Here is a 19,452-nt window from a genome sequence, read left to right as displayed (position 1 = left end):
ATACCTCGTCGTGCACCTTGCGTTTCCTGACAGGGGGCTCCACTCTAAGTCTTGTAGACTCTCCGTTCTCTGGGATGTTGCTAGGGCCCGTACTTTTGTGGACTTTTCGCCTTGGCCTATGGGTGCCGAAATTCTGATCAAAACTTGCCCTACATCACCTGAGTTCGTGATTGTTACAGAACTAAGGCCTTCAGCTAGGCTTGATTATTCTTATTGCTGGAAAAAATGCCTGGTATGCATTATCTGTATCTTGTTCTCGTCCTTACGTACGTAACACTCCAATCTGAGCTGTGAAGGATTTGTTGTGAAGGATAATCTAGCGACGAGGCTTTTTTTATCTAACCCATGATGATTCCACGCAATACATCGACCCCAGAGATACGCGGTGAGAGTGATCAAGTCACTTAACCCCTCCTCTGTACTTACTCCACACGAAACGCGACTTCTGAGGTACACCTAAGTCTGCCACCATGTTTGAATACGGCTTCCCCTGTCCATTCTTTACTGCTATTCCGCGTGTTGTCATGCTGGATCTACAAGCTGTACCAAAGAGATTCTTAGCTTCTCATTGCGGATCCAAGTTGTCTTCTGGCTGGTCCCGTACCCACTCATGGGGGTTGGCCAACGATGATGAAAACCGCCCCTGGAAGGAAGGGAAATATAACCCACGGATGCGTGGGGAGAGGCAAGTGGCTTATCCAGTACTCAGCGGCTACGACAAATGGAACACGGCTTTCGAGGTACCGTTAGGTCTGCTTACGTGCTTTGAATGCGAAAGCATTGTGACTTTCCCTCACGATATTTCACTGCTGCATCACATGTGTGTCATGCAGGTTCCATGAAGCTATCATAAAACAGGTTCGTATCTTCCAAGTGTGCGGAGTTCCGTATGGTATCTGGACTGTTCACATATCCGCTCAAAATGATGAGCCAATGACGGGGACATCTGCTGCCAGTAGTTCACGGCAAATTCGCATATTGCGTTTTTGCTGCTGCGTCAACGTATAACCCACAACTCCCACGTCTCCACTCTGGAGGATTGGCCAGTTAAGATTACAGCTTCCGTCAGGGCCTCACGGCTGATTAATGTAATCCCCAATCCCCATTGCGAGAAGGCTTCGCATTCGAAGAACGTGAGCAGAGTTAAGTGCCTCCAGTAATTTTTTCCTCCCCCTTTCTAGGAACTCCAAAGTGAGAGCTAACGTTTCTTCCGGTCTAGGAAGAAACAAGTTGGCTAGGAAAGTGTGCCGCCGCTGCTTCTCCGGGACAACAGCCCAAACAGCAACCTGCTTCTCCCTCCCCAGCGTTTTTCTTTTTTTTTTTGACTGGAAGTGTTAAGATGGTGAGGAAAAGAAAGGACGTGTTCTGCAACGGCAGTCTTGCCTGTCGTATATTGTGTGCAATGTATAGAGATCACGAAATCTGTTTCACGGTTACTGCTTTCCCTCTTGTCAAAGGACGAAAAGTTCCTAAAAATTTTGTTTTTCGAAGTGATGATACATGTAAATTTATATATATTTATATAAACATAGTGACATATGGGGCGCACAAAACGAAAATGGAGTCACACTACCACTTGGGTGGGTCCACACAGATTTGAAGGGAAAAGACGCCGCACATGCAGTCCCTGATGAACAATTTGTTTAACAATCAATTTTCGCTGGTGCCGATGCGCTCATTCGTTGAAATGGTGTGGGTCGACACTCGGTAAGAGCGGTTCAGGTGGGCGGTTGGGGCAGAGGGGCTGAAACACTGAGACAGAAACCTTCGGTCCTGTGCAGGAGTGCGGGGCGTACGCGCACCGCCTTTTCCAACACCGTTTCGGCGACCTCAGGGTGCAGCTTTGGGCTCGCTGACGAACGCAGGTTAGAAGATCTGAGAGCCGATGATCCCCTCGTTCCCGTTTCGGGTTGGGATGTGGAGAGCATGTTGGCGGATCGCTCCTACAGCATTTTTCTCGTTAGGCCGGGCCGATTGGTGACGAGCGGAGCACTGAGGGCCGTTCGCGCTCTGTCGCTTAGCTTCTTACGCCCTCTCCCAGATAACCCAGAGGGAGGCTAAGGGCGAGCTCATTAGGGAACACGGGGACCTTGGCGGGTCATCGCTCTGCACGTGTACGTGACGCCTCCAGTAGCGTAGCGGTCCCTTGAAGGCCGGCTTAGGTCAATTCCTCCAAGGACCGCCTGTGCCCACGCGCTGGATGGTACGCATGTCACGAGCGGACGCGAACTTCGCCCTCCTGTTTTTTTGCGTCCACAGTTCATGCCAGCCTGTAGCAACACTCCACCATCGCATCCCGTACTCAGGAACGACGCAGGGTTCACGTACTAAATGAAGTCTACTGGAGCGAACTTAGGCTGAGCAATAAACATAAAATCAAACGACAAACAAACAGTCCAGCAGGGTGACCTGCACAGTTGAAAGTGAGTGAATCGAAATGTGCGGCATTTGGCCTGCGTGTATCTTCCAGTGAACATTGTCAATCAAACCAGAGCAATTTATGTGAGTGACGAGTGTATTTCGACATACTTTCTGGAGAGAGAGATGTCTCTGTCCATGTCAAAACAAGATAGCTGCGCGCTGCTGGACCCGAGATGGAATAAGCGGTACCTCCACCTTGTGTTCAGGACAGGATAGACGAGTGCGGCTACGCGCTGGAGACAAAAACAAAAAACAAAACATAAACACGGCACGCTTCGCAGGATTACCAGGCCTCGAAAAATGCATCGGGCCGATGCTAAAACTCAACATTCTGATTTTAGGATCTTTACACGCCGAAGATACATTTCGGCATTGAGGCCAAAAGTAACGGAGAGTTCCGTATAAATTTCGACCACACGGGTATCTTCTACATGCGCCTAAATCTCCACTCAGGGGCGTTTTAATTTTTCGCCTCTATCAGTAAAACCAACGCCGCCTGTATTAACATTGCCTGACGCGTCGTGCGCTTTTCAATGGGAAGGGTAGGGACGCTTAGTTCAGGCACTGATCCGCTATGTGGCGCGTGCCGGCGGACATCTCGACTTACGTCACTGCTCGCGAGTCGCGAACGCTGCACCCACTTCTACGACGTGTGTCTGTCAGCTTGCCTGTTGGGCTTCAAAGGCTGTTTCGCTTACATCTTAGCCGCGACGGGGCGCTAGTTCTGTGGCGCACTGGGGATCTCGTTCAACGTGTCGCTCGCTTCATACTTGCTGCATTTTTCCAAAGATAAAGACGGAGGCGTACTGAAATAGTGTAAGAACATACTGATTGTCGGGTAGACATATAGCTAACCGATAAACGATATTTTCGGATGGGGCAGCCATTATTTTACTGATATTTTTCTTTCTGGAGTACTTAGAGAAGAAAAAATTGCGTGCACGTTTTTTGTTCAGGCGCTCACTTCTACGATTACTTTCCAATAATATCACGTGCTTGTAAACTTCAGAAAATTATAGGAAACAAAAGGATAAGCAGCTGGGACCCCGCCACGCTGTCCGGGCGCTTCTACAGTACAGTCCTCAATTTTAGTAGTGCGTACCGATGCGGAGTGCGGACAGCGGGGTCAAAACAATACCTAAATGCGCAGGGGATAGAGGTGGGATGCCCCACTCAGAAAATTTCAGGGCCTGTGATCCGAGTAGACAAGCGCGCAAAGCCGGCATCAGCCTGCGGCAGCGCAAGGGGTTTTGCTTCGTGACAAAGGAAGTTTTATCAGTGACAGACCAAGACAGACAGGCATGGTGAAAAACAAGGCGTAGGACCATCGCCTCGGGAACGCTAAACCAACTTTCCACTACTTTGCATAGTTTCCGAGAAGCGGCGCTGGCTGGCGGACACGAAAGCACGCTGGAAGGCTACGGAGCGGGGAAGGGTAGGAGAGAGCAACAGGAGAGTGGCTGTTTGGCCATTTTTCGCTAACGCGTTAGGCAATGTTTATACAGGCGGCGTTTGTAAAACAGCCGCCGCGGCCGGGATGAAACCTGCATCCTTGAGCTCAGCTGCACAACGCTTTAGCCGCTGAGCCACCGCTACGGGTCCAATGCTTAAACTAAATAGCTGACAAAACCTAAGGAAGTGTATTATCTAGCGCATTACGGCCGGAGGTGAGCCACGCAGATGACCTCCCGCCGGGTACGTCATCGCAACGTTTCAAGTTTCCTGTTTAATTGGAGCCGCACACTTATAGACACAGAGATCACCACCGCGGACAACCTCATAGACAAGTTAGCCAACACGCGTTTAAGCTGCATGGCCCGAAATATTTTCGTAGGAGCTTGTCCCTGCTACCGCGTCGGTCGTTGTATTGGCGTCCACACCCACCCCCAACCTCCAGGATGATACTCGGTGCCTTGGTGTTTAGGTTGTATCGTGAAAAGAAAATACCCTTGCAGCAGGAAAAGTGGGTACCGGAAATCCAACTTGAGCGGAAAAGCCTGCGGTAGGAGGAAAAAAAGCGAGAACAGGAAATCGAGCTGAAACGACTGGAGTTCCAAATTTATCGCACTCAAGTTCAGGTTGACGTCTGGGGCGGCGGAGATGCTTTCTTTCAAGACATCCGATCTTATGTGACTCCGCAAGATACGGGATGACACCTGCCTTCTTCTCGTCAATTTTGAGCGAACACGCGAGAAGGGCCAATTTTCCTGCAAGACGTGGCCGCCGCGCTTGCTTACGCGCTTGCTTACTCTTTTGCGAGGTCAGGTGTCAGAGGAATTGACCTTTCTTGGAGGAAGTGACCTTTCTTGGCAGGCCAGCCTGCCAAAAAAGGAGAGGGAGGGCTACGAGAGGGTTAAATCGAGTGTTCTGAGTAATTGTCCCCGCTGTCAGCCGAGGCCTTTGCTAAAGTTTCCGTGAAGCCGAGAAAACAAAGTTTGTCGTATTCCGAATTTAATTACAAGTTAGCGGCTTGCATGGAGGATTGCTGAAGGAAGCAAATAATTTCGTTGATCACTAAAAGGTGATTTCGTGTTTTGGACTGGTGGTTAAGTGATTCACCTGAAAACGCGAGACACTGGGTGTGGGACAGATCAAATGAAAATACTGTAGCCAAAGCAGCTCAAATCGCTGACGAGTTCATCGCATGGCGTGCGATAGAGGGAAAGACGTGCAGACAGATTTCAGGTGTTTGGCAGAATGGCAAAGATTTTGAGAAAAATGGCAGCACACGTTACAGTGAAACGCTGGACAGTGCCGCTGACAGAGATAGAGAAAAGGTCGAAGCAGTAGCCCAGCGCCGCAAAAAGTCGTTGCAGGCACGAAAGGCGCCTGCCTGCTTCATCCACGGCCAAACTGGTAATGCCGCCACGAGCCGCAAAAAAACTTGAAGCTTGCTTGAAACTTGATAAGAAAGAGTGACGAACGCATGCAGTTATTTCGGTTATGTCCGCGATCACGTAGTTAACGGCGAACTGTGGCGAGTGCTGCGCAGTTCGGCGGCGACCGTGGATATTGTTCACCCTTCTGCCTAGCGATTGTACAGATTAACATCGACGCTTTATTTGGTGTACTGGACACTCAGGCAGCTGTTTCTCCGCTTACCACCAGAATATCAGTATTTGTTATCGAAAAGGTCACATCAGCTGTTGCGCGGGAGGGGCCTCGTTTGCGAGGTAAGGATAGTTGCAGTGCTCCCAAGTTGTGATGCTCGTGAGCTCGCAGCGGACGCTTGCGCTGATGGCACGGCCGGTTCGCACGGTGAAAAGTTGGGGTTCGCTAGAAAACAGCGTACCTTCGGAGCGCGTCGAGTCTGCGTCTCTGAAGGCTCACGTATACGAATGGAAGCACAAGTCCGACGAGCTGGATGTCCTTCAGCAGAGGTCGTTCAGTTGAGCATTAATGTTCGAGATGTAGTGGCAAAGGCTGCCGTCGGAATCGCGGGGAGTTCGCAAAACAAGGACGCGCTGGGCCCGTAATGACGACGTCGCGTCAGAATGCGTCGACTCCGTATCACCGCTAGCTCAGGTAACGGACGTTTGGCGGAAGTAATCAGATGAGTTGATAGATTTTTCGGAAAAACTTCTGATTGAGCCAACATACGACAGCTTGCAGCGATTACTACAAGGCAGTAGTGCTCTACGATTGCGTACTTCAGGATTTACAGTTCAATGTGGCTGAAGGTGTTGCAAAAAAGGCGACGTTTGAGAAGAGGCAGGATATACTTTATCGCAAGTATTGGGACTAAGATTAGTTAAGTGCAGCCAATTGATTCTGCTCCAAGCTTATGCTTATTATTTGTTGCGTCTAGCGAACGGGAACTCGAGGTCGGGGCCCATAGGCATCCGGAAAACGAAATACCGCCAATTGCAAAGATATTACCGGCCAGGATGTCGCCGTCACGTAGAGAATTTCATGCGAATTCGTAATGTGCGTTTGAGTGTGGGCACACCAAGAAAAAATTTCGCAGGCTGACGTTACGCCGAGAGGCGCACTGCAACTCCCAGGATGAGTGCGAGCTTGCCGCCTGAACGGTGTACAATCCAGCACATTTCCTCACGCGAGCGCAACGTTTGTCAACGTTTGTCACTGTCCTCTCACGCGATAACAACAGCCTACAAAGAACAGGCGGCCGGAAGGAGCCCTACAAAAATGGAAACTCTTGGCAACGACAACGACTTAAATCGGGGATCTTGATGCAAGGAGCAGCCTTTTGACACGACTTTTCTGTTTGATTTATTTTTTCGTCCTTAGGTTTCGCGCTTTTAGATTAAAGGGACTCGGCAGCACTCCCGATAAAAGCTTTTGCAGTTTCCTTCGCGTCTGGAAGCACTGCGAAAGCTATAATTATCGCCAGCATGGAGCGGCACGGCATGATTTGTTCGTCGCAGCAGATACGCCTTCCGTTTATGCTTTGCTTGTGTGAAATTCTTTTTAAAGTGGCTATTCAATGCGCTCATTACTGCAACTGAAGGAAAGCCGGCCAGTAGCACCTACGTCGCTGTAATGACATAATTCTAGCGGTCGAAGAACGCCAAGACTGGGGAAGAGAGTAAAATATTTTGAGCAAGTTTCTATGTTAGCTGCTGGGCATAGAGCAGTAACTTTTGGATGAGGTGCTTTGCAAACCCCTAATTTAAGTACTGGATGTGTTGGTTGAGTACGTTCTGCAAGCATTTAAGACTTAGAAAAATCTTAAAAAAAGTGCTGCAGGGTCCCTTTAATTTTCTTTTGGTGGTGGTCATTTCTTGAGACAGATGCCTGACAGTTACTTTTCTGAACTGTCAGAAGCTCAAGTTGGTCGCTTTAAGTACTGCTGGGTTACTAGTAAGATATTCGCATTTTCGTCGTACCTGAAGGCCTGGCAGAGCTCCAGTGTGGATTTGTCTGTGTACTTGCCAACGTTATGGCTGTGTTTTTTCTGGTCTTCTGACTTTCTCTTGCCTGACCAGACATAAGGCTGTTCATGAAGCTTCGTCCAGTAATTGACCGGAGAGAACCAACAGAATGGTACCCAGAACAGAGTGGCGTCCAAAACCAGCACATTGCCGACCAACCAAGGCCTGAGGTGGACGTCCAAAGAGATATTTCGGCACGAGCATCCCTCCCTGCAATGGTCGGTGATTTTTACGCATTGTGATATCCACCCCCTACAGAGAAGCCGTTACAAATCAGCTGTGATGCGCTTTATTTACGAGCTGCTAGCATTGCATTGGCGCGCAACGCGATCGACCGTTTTCCGCGACTCAAATCGTTCTCCGCCCTAACCTTCCCATGAACAATAAAGTTTCTATCTATCTATCTATCCGCGACTCAAATCGTTCTCCAGCTCTGGCGGAGCAGCGGTAATGCAGTAGCCTACGGAGGCGACGGTGGGCCCGAAATACCTTCCTGCGCACGAGCGCGAGCGCACAGACGGGGGAATTTCGCGCTCTTTGTACGCCAGTCCCATTGTGCGTCTTCAAACTTTCGGCTGTTCGCTTGGCTCCCGTAAAAATTGCGCAGTTGCCTGAATCGTGGTCGTTAAATTTCGGACGAATGCGAGAGGTGTTACTCCGCCGCATTTGAACACTCATGTTGGAACTTTTGTTGGAACCCTGTTGTCCGTAACGCCGTTATACTCTTCATCTCGTCACGGATTAAATAGTGTCAAGTTTTCCTCTCATCTGAACGGAGGAGCAGCTCGTCAGTCACGTTACCATGACGCGGGCTGTCTTCGGGCGCTCGGTCCAAACAGTGTCTTCCGTAATAACGAGCCCGGAGATGAACAATATATATACACAAAATTTGTCCAAGGTACTACAACTGGTCACTGGTGGCTCGGTTCAAACACGTCAACATTGCTTAGTGCCCAGGTAACCTTGGACAGATTTAGGGTAGAACACAAGTGCTTAAAGGAGTACTGAGACGAAATTTCTCGCTTTCAGGTTTTATGCTGTAAAGAATACCTATTGACCCAGTAATTACGAAAATCGAACTGAAAGCCGTCAGCCGCCAGCATAGAATTAATTATAGCACGTTTATTGCAACCAGTTTCAAATTCGGTCGCCGCGCGGGAAAATGGCCGTTCGAAGGCCAGTCTGCAAGCGGGCCAGCCTTACGTCACGGTCTCACCCGTGACGTCAGGGACGTTCGTCGCATCGTCGGCTACGATTGCACATGGTCCGCACTCGCCCGCGCAGTCGACATGTCGTCTGAATCGTCAGACTCGGATGAGTCGCTGCCACCCGACAGACAGAACAACTTTATTTGGCCAGGCGATTAGGCCGGCGATGTCTTCGCCGTCGTCCGTTTTTTAATATCACTGCGGCTCGAACCGGCGCAGACCGTGATAGCAACAGCTTGTCGCCACTCTCAATCTGCTCGCGAAAAAGAGGTTCCACATGCGAGAAAGTAGATGTTAGTGTGGTGAAAAATTGTGCTAGGGGTTGTTATCAGCGCTGAATTTAAAAGCGGCGTTCAGACAGATATATGCCGCGATGGTAAGCCTACGCTGACCGGCAGCAGAGGTTCGGCGTTCTGACCCAGCACTGCCGGCACCGCGGTGCGGCAAGCGGCCGAAAGATGCCGCCACCTGCGCGCTAGAATCAAAACAGGCCACGGCAGATGTCTTGATCCCCGATCGCTGAAATGGGAATTATCGCCAAAATAAAGCTCTATATGCGAAAAAGGGGACGATAGTGGATTGAAAAGTTGTGTAAGGGATGGCCATTCGCAGTTGTACAGATACCGGCGATCAAACATTCGCCACGATACTAAGCCTAAAGTTCCCAACACTCAAGCTGAACCGAGCAACGCCGAGCCCGCTGGCTTGGGCGACAGTTCTTGCGGCCGCCGCCGCGCACGAACTCAGTCCACGTTTAGCGCTGCATGTCGTCGCGTGGAAAATAATGCATCTTGGCGTCGTCGTCGATTTGCTCGGAGAGGCTTCCTCGAGCAGTACTTCGCATTCCGCGAGCTTGCCATAGCACAACTTGGGCGAGCTCGGCGACGCGCACCGCCGCGTCGCCGCGGTGCGCTTCAACATGGCGCACCGCGGGGTGCCGGCACCGCGCAGTTTTCGGCACCAGTGCAAGGCAACACCATGCGCCGGCCACGAACTGAAGAGCAAAGAAGTCGAACACGCAAAGTTTACAAGCATTGCTCACACAGCTACGCCCACGTCTCCTGCGGAAACGAATACCACCGACAACATCAGCGCAGGATATCGTTTCCGGTTCCGAAAACGACTATATGACGTCACCCTGAACCGGCCAGACACGCAGGCCGATGTTTCGTCACGCCGAAAGCGATTTCGCTAGTGCTGCCGATTTGTGGAAGCTCGCGGCCGGGACAATCAAACTCGATTTTAGATGTGATTGCGGCCTCGGATCGCTGCAAAAATTTCTGTGAGGCATCTGTACAAACTACTGAAGCCAATTATATCATTTTTTAGGCGTCAAAATTTGGTGTCAGTACTCCTTTAAGAAAAAATGAAGCGTTTTTCTAATTAAAATTTTTCGTCAGGTCGGTTTTTACGAAAATAAAGAAAAAAGCAGGGATAATAAACGTTGTGAGAGAGAAGAGAGAGAAAAGGAAAAGAAGAACAAAATTTAAATCACATAAAAAGGCTCTGCCAAGCGCCGATACGAGTGGGGCCGAGCACAGCCAGAGCAAAACATGGAAAAATGACGCTTCCTGGTGCTGACGGCTCACGCGGCGCGCCAACCACGGCGCTCGGATGGTTGGGACCACACCGATCCGGTCGACTCCGCTTGATCACCTAAGCAGAAAGCGCAACGAAAACGACTCAACTGTGAACGCTACGCACTACGTAACTATTCCGCAATAGGAAGTATTGAGCTAATCTTTTATGTGCGCAAGCACTAGCTAGGAGGGTCAACCATAAAAGACCTGTGCGCGTACTCTGAAGCCTAGCACAGGTTTGCATGCCCACGAAACAGTACATGCCCGCAGAGGGGTATGAAATGGATACTTTGCTTGTGAGATTGGGAGCATTTGAAACGCGGTGTGTTCTGAGCAGAGCACGAATGCGCCGCGTTGGACAAACCCGGGTCATACACTCGCCCCAAGGCTAAGCGACGGCTTATGTGAAGCAAATCACCTAAATCAGGTATGCCTGCGCACTAGAATAAATCTACACCGCACCTTTTCATGAAATGTACTGCTCTCCATTAAAGATACGCCCCTACAAAACACTCAAGCGCGCAAACGAGCTTCGCAGGATGGTGCGTAGTCTGTAAGTATAGACGGCGTGACTGGAACTGATTGTGAATAAGAGATCGGCCACGTGTGTCTGCAAATTAAAAGATCAAGACAAATCCGCAGAAGGCGTGGAGGTTTCTTCACTCAGTGCTGAAACAGAAATTCAACCTCCGCAGCAAATACGGTAATTTCCAAGTGAGCGCCAAACAGCACCAACCGAGATCAAAAAGCAGTCCGACGCACACGTGTTAGAAAGAACTAGGAAGATCATTTTGTGCCCACTTAAGGTAGATAGATTGGAATCCCCAGAAAACGAATATGCCACTCTCTGAGGCAGTACCTATAAAATCATTGTGTAAATAATCAAAAAAGCTACCCCGCTGCGGTGGCTCAGGGGCTAAGGCGTGGGCTTCTGAGCACGAGGACGCGAATTCGATTCCCTGCCGCAGCAGCCGCTTTTCTGATGGAGGCGAAAAGTAAAAACGCCCGTGTATTCGAGGCTTCGGCGCACGTTACAGATCCCCAGGTGGTCAAAATTGATCCGGAGCCCTCCACGACGGCGCGCCTCATCGCCTGTGAGGCGTCGGTGCGTTAAACCCCACAAGCAATCAAAAAGTGAAGCTATCAGTCGCCCAGCAGAGGTGATGCAAACGGCGACTGAGCGGATATGCCAAGAGTCACGTGACCAACAATGGAACAAGTAACGCGCACACAAGCTCTCAAAGGAACACATAAAATCTTTATTTGCACGTTAACTTTTATAAGTATTATAAATGTACAGGTATAATTCAAGCCACGCCGGCATTCGCAAGCTGTGAAGCTGCGCCCCAAGTGGCGTTTTCCATGGTTATTGCACGTTCGGCGAAGTCACATGCCTGTTATCTCCTTGCTTACATCATGGCGGCAAGTAGCGCGTCGGCCTTCCCCTCATGCGCTCCTCTGTGGACAGTAGTTTGCGTCTGATAGAACAAGTGTATTGCTCCCTCACGTAGCACTGTCCGCCCGAACGAAGTTCTGCACCCAGGCCGGCGGCTGAAGCTATGTGTGTGTTGCGGTCGCGTTCGCTCCGCGATAAAATTCCACGGCGAGCTCCCGCAGTTGGACTGTTCTTTCTATGTTGGAATTACAACTACCGAGGATTCCGCCCGCACCGGGTATGTAGGCGCAAACCTTCTCGGCTTGCGCCTGAGTGAAGTGACTGGCTCGCGCCCCGTAAATCGCAATAATCGAGTGCTACCCTTACGACGAACAACAGGCAATCGATCGCCTGTTAATTTCGCGCTTCGGCGTCAAGGTGCATGCCGCGACGATGCGTTTGTGCGAAACCATTTCTTGATTGTTGATTGATTGTAGAGTTTAACGCGCCGACGCAACGCAGGCGATGAGGCGCACCGTAGTGGAGGGCTCCGGATTAATTTTGATCTCCTGGGGATCTTTAACTAGCGCCGAAATCTCGTACACGCGGGCGTTTATGCGTTTTGCCTCCGTCGGGAAAGCGGCCGCCGCGGCCGAGAATCGAACCCGCGTCCTTGTGCCCAGCAGCACAATTTCTTGATTGTCTTCAGTTTAATAAATTGTGTTCGTCTAACCGGGTCTTTCGATTCAGGGCATTGTAGGCTGCTATGCTTCCCATATGGTGCGCACTCAGGTAAAATGGTATTTGTATCACGTTACGCAAGTTTTTCATTCCATACTGGCGCCAAGTAGTTTATAGCTGTTAGGGCGCTCGTAAAAGCTCTAGGCACACTTCTGGCAGATGGGCAACTCGCTGCTTCGCAAAACATTCAACCGACGCCGCAATAAGCGTTACCATATCGCGACGGAAAACTGACGAAACCGTGAAACGCAAGCGGCCTCACGTACGCACGCTATTTGGCTGAAATAGCGTCCGCTCGGCTTCCGTCCGCTAAACGCAGAAGCGGTTTAACCTACGGTGCATGCGCAGTGAGAACGACGCAAAGAAATAGCGTTCGCTAAGTGTTTGCGTACGGTTGCGTACGTTATTCTAAAACTCTCTAGTGGCAGGTAACGGAAGTGTAAACGGGCAAGTTGCTTTGTCGTATGGGCCGAGAGCTCGACCGGCGGCTCCTGCGGCCGTGATGGTTCCCTCGGTACGTTTTAGTTTTCCCGCTACACCACACCGCTGTCTCAGTCGCTTCCGCCAACCGTTGACGTGACGTGTGAAACGTCATGAAATGGCGAGGAACTAAATGCGTTTTTCAATTGCTAATTTGTCGGCAATTAAAAAGCATCTTTCGCCGCCGAATAAACGCTGAGAGGGCTTCGGGGCAGTTGAACTTTCGTCTGAGCCCAACTTGCTAATTGCCTTCAGTGTTCCTTTAATGACGCAAATGCCCCAAATGAGGCTTGCGTGCTCGCATAGTACAATTCTGCGTCAGATCGTACCACCATCTTTTGAAGTTTTTTTCTTATCTCTCCCCTCCAATTACTTCATTGCCTCCTCATCTACTTTGCGGGTTCAATTCCCGGCCGCGGCGGCCGCTTTTCTGATGGAGGCGAAAAGCAAAAAACGCGCGTTTGTACGAGATTTCGGCGCATGTTAAAGATCCCCAGGTGGTAAAAATTAATTTGGAGCCCTGAACTACGGCGCGCCCCATCGCCTGCGTTGCGTCGGCGCGTTAAACCCTTCAATCAATCAATCTCCTCATCTACTTATTTGTCTTTTGCATTTGATACGTGCAACCTAAGTTCTTTCTTTCCGCGGATTTTTTTTAAGCGTGCATTGGTTGTACAGTCATCGAAAGAAATTTACCATCCCTCCCTAAAGAAATTTGAGAGAAGCGCGAAAGCTAGATGTGCCTGCAAACTTCGCTGCAAGTGCGTCCAATCGATCGTCAAACCTTCAAATACCGAAATCGCAAAGAACGAACGCATGCGACGATTTTTCGCGCACCAAGTGAACGCATGTACAGGTGCCGTCATAAGTAATTGGAGCACGGGAGCTGTGGCCGAACCGCATCGGAGCGCCGTGTAGCTGCAACGGCGGTAAATGTAAGGAACAGAACACGCATGCGCGCCTGCCGACGGCGATAGCCCATCTACACCTCTCAAACCACTTTAACCTGGCTTCAAGCATTGTTCGCAGCATACTGGTCTCGGAGACGGCGCTGATAGCGTACACACCTAAAAATACTTGAAAGAAAAACTCACTGCAAATTCCTGTGACAGCGCGCCGCTTCTCCGCCAGCTCGCATTTGCTGAACGTGTGCCAGAGACGCTGCCAGATGCGTCTCTGCTATCAGCGCCGTCGCCGAGACCAGTCTGCTGCGAACAATGCTCGAAGCCAGGTTAAAAAAGTGGTTGCAGAGGTATAGATGGGCTATCGCTGTCGGCCGGCGCGTATGCGTGCTCTCGTCCTTTTATTTACCGCAGGTGCAGCTACACGGCGCTCCGATGCGGTTCGGCCACAGCTCCCGTGCTCCAATTACTTATGACGGCACCTGTACGAACGATCTAAAGGAATGCCGATACGTGGTTTATTAGATAGAGTTATGCTATTGTACTCCTTCTTCACGACCGATGCGTATATTGTCTTATCTATAACTGTTCCTTTTTCGCGGTTTTCAAGTAACCATTTTGATGCAATGGAAGCTCGGTTTCAACCACACGCCGTGTGTCAAGAGATTCAGCTTTTCGGCAGATAAACCGGTATAGGGGGAAACGCGGTTTTTTTTCCGGGCCGCCATCAGTCCCGCTAACAACGCTTTCGCCTTAATAAAACGTCTGTGCGGCGTGGAAAGAAAGCAGTGCGATGATTTAGGTGCCGTAGTGACAACTACAGTATTCCAGAGCACGCAAAGAGCGTAGGAACGCGTCCCCAGCCATTGCTTCTGCGAGTATTGGCCGGCCTAAAGGCGGCGCCTCATAAACAGAAATGGCGTGATGTTTGTTAGACTGGGCTTTTCACATTGACCACTTTACCCACAGCACTCGCTTGTGCATGGTGTTCGGCCATCTCGCCGGAAACTTTATTTCAGTGATCCCCGGTCAGGTTAAAGGGCGAAGAAAAAGAATAGCTCCTTGTAGAGTTAGCACTGCCAATACGTGCTTCAAGAGAAGGTTGGTGGAAACTAAGGGCAGACAAACGCAGCTCAGTCCGGTGGCAGGTGAAACCACCTCATTCGCAGAGGAGAGGCGGGCAGCCGTTCTCGTTCGCACGCTGTGCCTAGTTGTTCTCGGTCTGGTCCCTGAACGCGGCACCGGTGATTTTCTCTCGGCGCTCCGTGGTTTCAGGTTACACTATCCACGACCGTGCACCTTTCGTACAGTGTAGCTTTACTCTAGCTTTTCACAATCTTTTTTCCTTGCGCTGCAACGACGACCAGACAGGCGCATGCTTATACAAGTCTTGGGGCTTATGGCGCGCCCATATAAATCCCGCGCCAAGGGGCAGAACGGACGACCACTCGCTATCATTGCCCGCTTCATGCTCCGACCCGCCTGTTCAAGACAAGCAGGCCTCCAGCCACCCCTTCTGCGCTATTTGGTTTGTGTAAGATCGTTGGTGGAGCCAACGAAGTTAACCCCGTTTTTTTCTCTCTCTCTATTTTCGTGTTGTGCCGACCTAGAAAAGAGCCCTGCAAAACGCGTCCTGCAAAAAATTGCTCCTGGAGCGCATTCGTACCCCCTTCCGCGTAACCGACTTTTGAGCCAACAGGGTCCCTTCCGTCGAGCCCCGTTTTTTAGCGCAGAGAAAAGAAAGTCAAATGTCAGACCGGAACAGGCGCCCGTGCTTCTGATGCCTACGGAAGCGTTCTTGAGTCCATTTTTTTAAGACGATAGTCTTTCTTGGGCTACTTAAACGCAGAAATTTTGGTCTGTCTGTATGTCTGTCTGTCTGTCTGTCTGTCTGTCTGTCTGTGATTCGAATCAGCCACCCGGCCAAAGTTAAACGGAAACTGCGCAATAGTCTTATATGCTCACAACCATATCTAAACCTCAAAGTCCGGTGTCAATGTTCATACTTGTCAACATTGTTGAACCAGAACCAGACATTACGCAAATATAAGGCATGAAATCCATACGTGACTGATATTTGCAGTGTTCTTTTATTTATAATTCATAGATGCCTGGTTTTTTTTTTTTTTTTTCAAATGAAATGCTACATCACTGTAGAAAAAAATTTCGCTCCATCGCCTGATGTTTCCCGCGATGCTATAGCTCCTGGCGGCATTTTAAGAAATCAAATGGCAACAGTAACGAAAGGGTCCACTAGATAGGTTCCGCGTTCCGCCTGGAATTCTCATGCAGTGGGGCAACGTGGTTTATAAACGTTGGAGTAGGTGGCTTCGATTCACGCGCGTTTCCGCCGTACGGCACCGCTGGCATCGAGGTACCCGACCTGGAGCTGTGGAACGCGGTAAATTTTAATTGACTTGAGCAAACCTCTTTCCTGTTATCTTGGAAAGAACGAGAGGAGAGAGGAACAGCATAAGAGGTGAGCATGAAAGTGAAGGTAGTTATTTACTTGGCAGGGGCGCCAGTCGACTATCGTCTTTCGTCGACATTTGCAACGAAAGGGGCCGATAGATGGCCATTTTTTCTGTATCTGGAGCGCGCCGCAGGTTTAAGCGCCAATCGTAGACCGAGTGTCTACCTTTTACACGACAAACGAGCCGATAGTATCGGCTACCACAATCACGCAGATAGAGAACATCCTTGGTAAAATGAATATCGCTTCATGATTACCCCGCGATTTACATTTCATTTAATAGTAAGTGTTAAATAACACCGCGTGCCTTTCACTGAGAAAAAATGGCGTATACATAAGCTGCGCTTTAAGTCTATAAGTCTACCTTGTTTGCGAAATCTATATAACCCTTTTTTAATCGGAGATCTCAGATACCACTCGTTAGTTGGGAGTGCTTCCCTGCCGCACCCACCTTTCACTAGTTCGTCGCCCGATTTGTTTCGCATAGCTTGGGTTTGCACTGAGAAATTGCGTTGGTGCGTCTGTACACGCGCCAAAGCTAGCTATACCTTGGCTATGAGGCACGCCCTCTGCTGTACCATTCATTGTTTCTAACATTTCATGGCCTGCGCTAAAGACTATCTTACTTGACTATCTTACTTGAGATTTAACATTTACAGTTAGGCGTACTATTCAGCTCCTAGCAGAGAAATAATGAGTTATTCCTGTAGAACATCTGCACGTTCAATGTAGCGAGTCGATGATTTTAACGAAGCTCAAGTAGCTCAAATGTTTCTCGTTAACTTGTGCAACCCACATTTTCAAGTATAACTTCCTACAGAGACGTTCCAAGCAAGCTGTAAATAACTTCAAAGTGGTTTCCTTGCCTAGCGCCCTATCTAATAGAGAACCTCCCACATTTATTGGGCACGATTACGGTGAGTACACTATACAGTGTATTCTGCCCACGGGCACTATGTAAGACTCCGCAACTCCCTGATTTCGCAATGATTTTATGGGGGTGGGGCTCCCCGCTGATATAAACGCTTTCCCGTAATCTATGAAGGATCAGTACGTACCTTTGTGGCATTCCTCAGATTTCTCGATTATGGACGTGAATGTAGTTCTTCTCCGAGCAACTCTTTCGAAATCCAGCCTGCCCCTTAGATGAACTCTATACCTCGGCCATTAATTGATGGAAGGTGCGTGGGGGCTTTCATCGAGCGAACCACGGTTTAATTGGGTTTACCATTACCTTGGTAACTTATGTGCAGAGTAGACTGAGTGATCAAGAGTCTATATATGTTTACATCTTTGAGATAATATTTTTTGCGTACTATAACTCTTTTCCCATTTTCCGGGCTGCCTTTGCCGTTTTGAGAAATGTGGCGTAAAACCTTTTGAGCTGCTCTACAAAGCACTGCGCATGAAGTTCTTTTCGTGGAACCGAACACACCCTAAGATTTGTGTGCGCGATTACGTGAGCGTTTTCCATGCAGGTCTCGAAAATTGGGGTTAGTTGTCATTACTAAGATGTGTGCTCACGCCCCAGCGCGTGGTTCTCAGGCGCGTAGCATTACAGTCAAGCAACGTGAGTGCGTTTAACAGCAGAGCTGTGTAGGCCAAGCTTCGTCCATCCGTCGCACCAAAAAACATCGAAGCCTCAGAAAAAAATGTGGCTAGGGAGGTCCCGGGACTCGAACCCGGGACCTTTACCTTGTGAAACCGACAACCGAACCGCCGGGCCAAGAAGAAAAAAACGCATCCCGTGGTCGGAATCGAAGCTGGGCCCCTCACGTTATGAAGCCTACGTCTATCCTATTGAGCTTCATCGCCTTCCGGCGCACAGCATTTTCTTTGGCTTCGTAGCGCGGGTGTTGGCTCTGAACTTGGCCGCGGGTTCTAGCGTGTTCCAACGCGGTTCACTTTGGGAGAGACGTGAAAGCCCGCGGACGAAACGATCCGGGCCTGCCAGTCACGGAGAACTTTCAGCGGCACGTTCGGAAATTAATGTGAGGTGCAACAGCCGGGTTTCCGACGAAGGGAGAGGGAGAGGGGCCGCCAGCTCCACTGTTTCCCCAGCCTTGCACCAATAGTGCAATCTGTGCCAGTTGTTCTAATAAAAATTTTATGGGCTCCTAAAAAGCCCAATTCGCGGTATACGGGTGCCAAAAAAATCTGCAGAAATTCAGAGAATTGTCTACTAATGTGCAGCATTCCTATGCCGCTTGTCTAGAGCGCGAGTTCTTTGCAGCCAGATGCGACTATGAGTAGCCAAAGAAGTTGGGTTATATTATTTTTTTAAGCTTTCTTTTGCTTCTTTTCGCATATGATGGTAAATACCATTACAGCGATTAAGTGCGGTTACTTCGCCAATTATTTATTTTTCAGCATATGCATCACGTAGTGCAGGGTTTGTCTGTATTCACTTCCTTTTATTTGTATTTTCAGCGCTCTTTTCTGAACTTATTTAGTTTCGTCTTCGTTTCTTGGAAGACATGTATAAGATGGATATTTTTTTTTATTTCGTCAGTTCATTTCTGCAAATTTTTTCTGTTCTCTATTGTTCTTATTATGTGGTTTTTCGATAATTTACTCGACCGATTAGCTCCATTTACGCTATTATAACGCTTACATGTGTTACTTCCGCCACTTATGCATTTTTGCGGAAATTCAGGGCGTTGCACGATTTTCTCATATTTGCTATTTTTTATTCATTCTTGTCCTTTTGCTGGCGTTTTTTGTTTAATGTTCGGTTTTAGGAGCAGATGTATAAGTTACATAATTTTGATTTCGTTAGATCATTTTCGTAAGTGTTTCATTTTTTTCTATTTTCCTTATTCCTTGGTTTCTCAAAATTCTGCTCAACAAATTGTCTTCATTTATGCTATAATACGATTAAATGTATACTTCCGCCAGTTATGCATTTTTCTGAAAATTCAGGGCGTTATACGGTTTTCAAATTATTGGTATTTTTTATTCGTATTTCCAATGTTCTTTTTAAGGGCTTTTTTCGTTTAGTCTTCGTTTTTTGAAAGAGCTGCATATTTTTTTTTATTTCTTCAGATAATTCATATAAAAATTGTGTTGTTTTGTTTGTATTGTTCTTGGGTTTTCAAAATTCCGTTCAACTAATTATCTCCATTTACGCTATTATAAGGATTAAACGTGCTAGTTCTGCCAATTCTGCATCTTTGTGCGAATGCAGGGCGTTACACGGTCCTGGCTGTGGGGTTGGCGCTCGGCAAAAAATGCTACCCATTGCAAAGTTGCCCAGTGCCGAGTAGTCATTGGTTTCACGTCGAGTTACGTGTCGTTCGGCTTGCTGACAGCTGCATGCTCGGGCGTCACCGTTGCTATAGCAGCGTACTGAGCTCGGCCGGCTCGGCATCGCCACG

At 49.0% G+C, this 19,452-nt stretch overlaps 1 protein-coding gene across 1 annotated transcript in view; it reads left to right on the top strand.

The window, feature by feature from the left end:
* The window catches only part of LOC144151461 (RYamide receptor-like), a 920,756-nt gene that overhangs the window by 652,484 nt on the left and 248,820 nt on the right, over positions 1-19,452 (top strand). The window lies entirely within an intron of this gene.

This window comes from Haemaphysalis longicornis, unplaced genomic scaffold (assembly GCF_048455015.1).
Source record: "Haemaphysalis longicornis isolate Haplotype H1 unplaced genomic scaffold, Haemaphysalis longicornis Haplotype H1 scaffold_1, whole genome shotgun sequence".
Classification (NCBI taxonomy): Eukaryota; Metazoa; Arthropoda; class Arachnida; order Ixodida; family Ixodidae; genus Haemaphysalis; species Haemaphysalis longicornis.
This window is presented reverse-complemented; position numbering and strand designations above follow the sequence as displayed.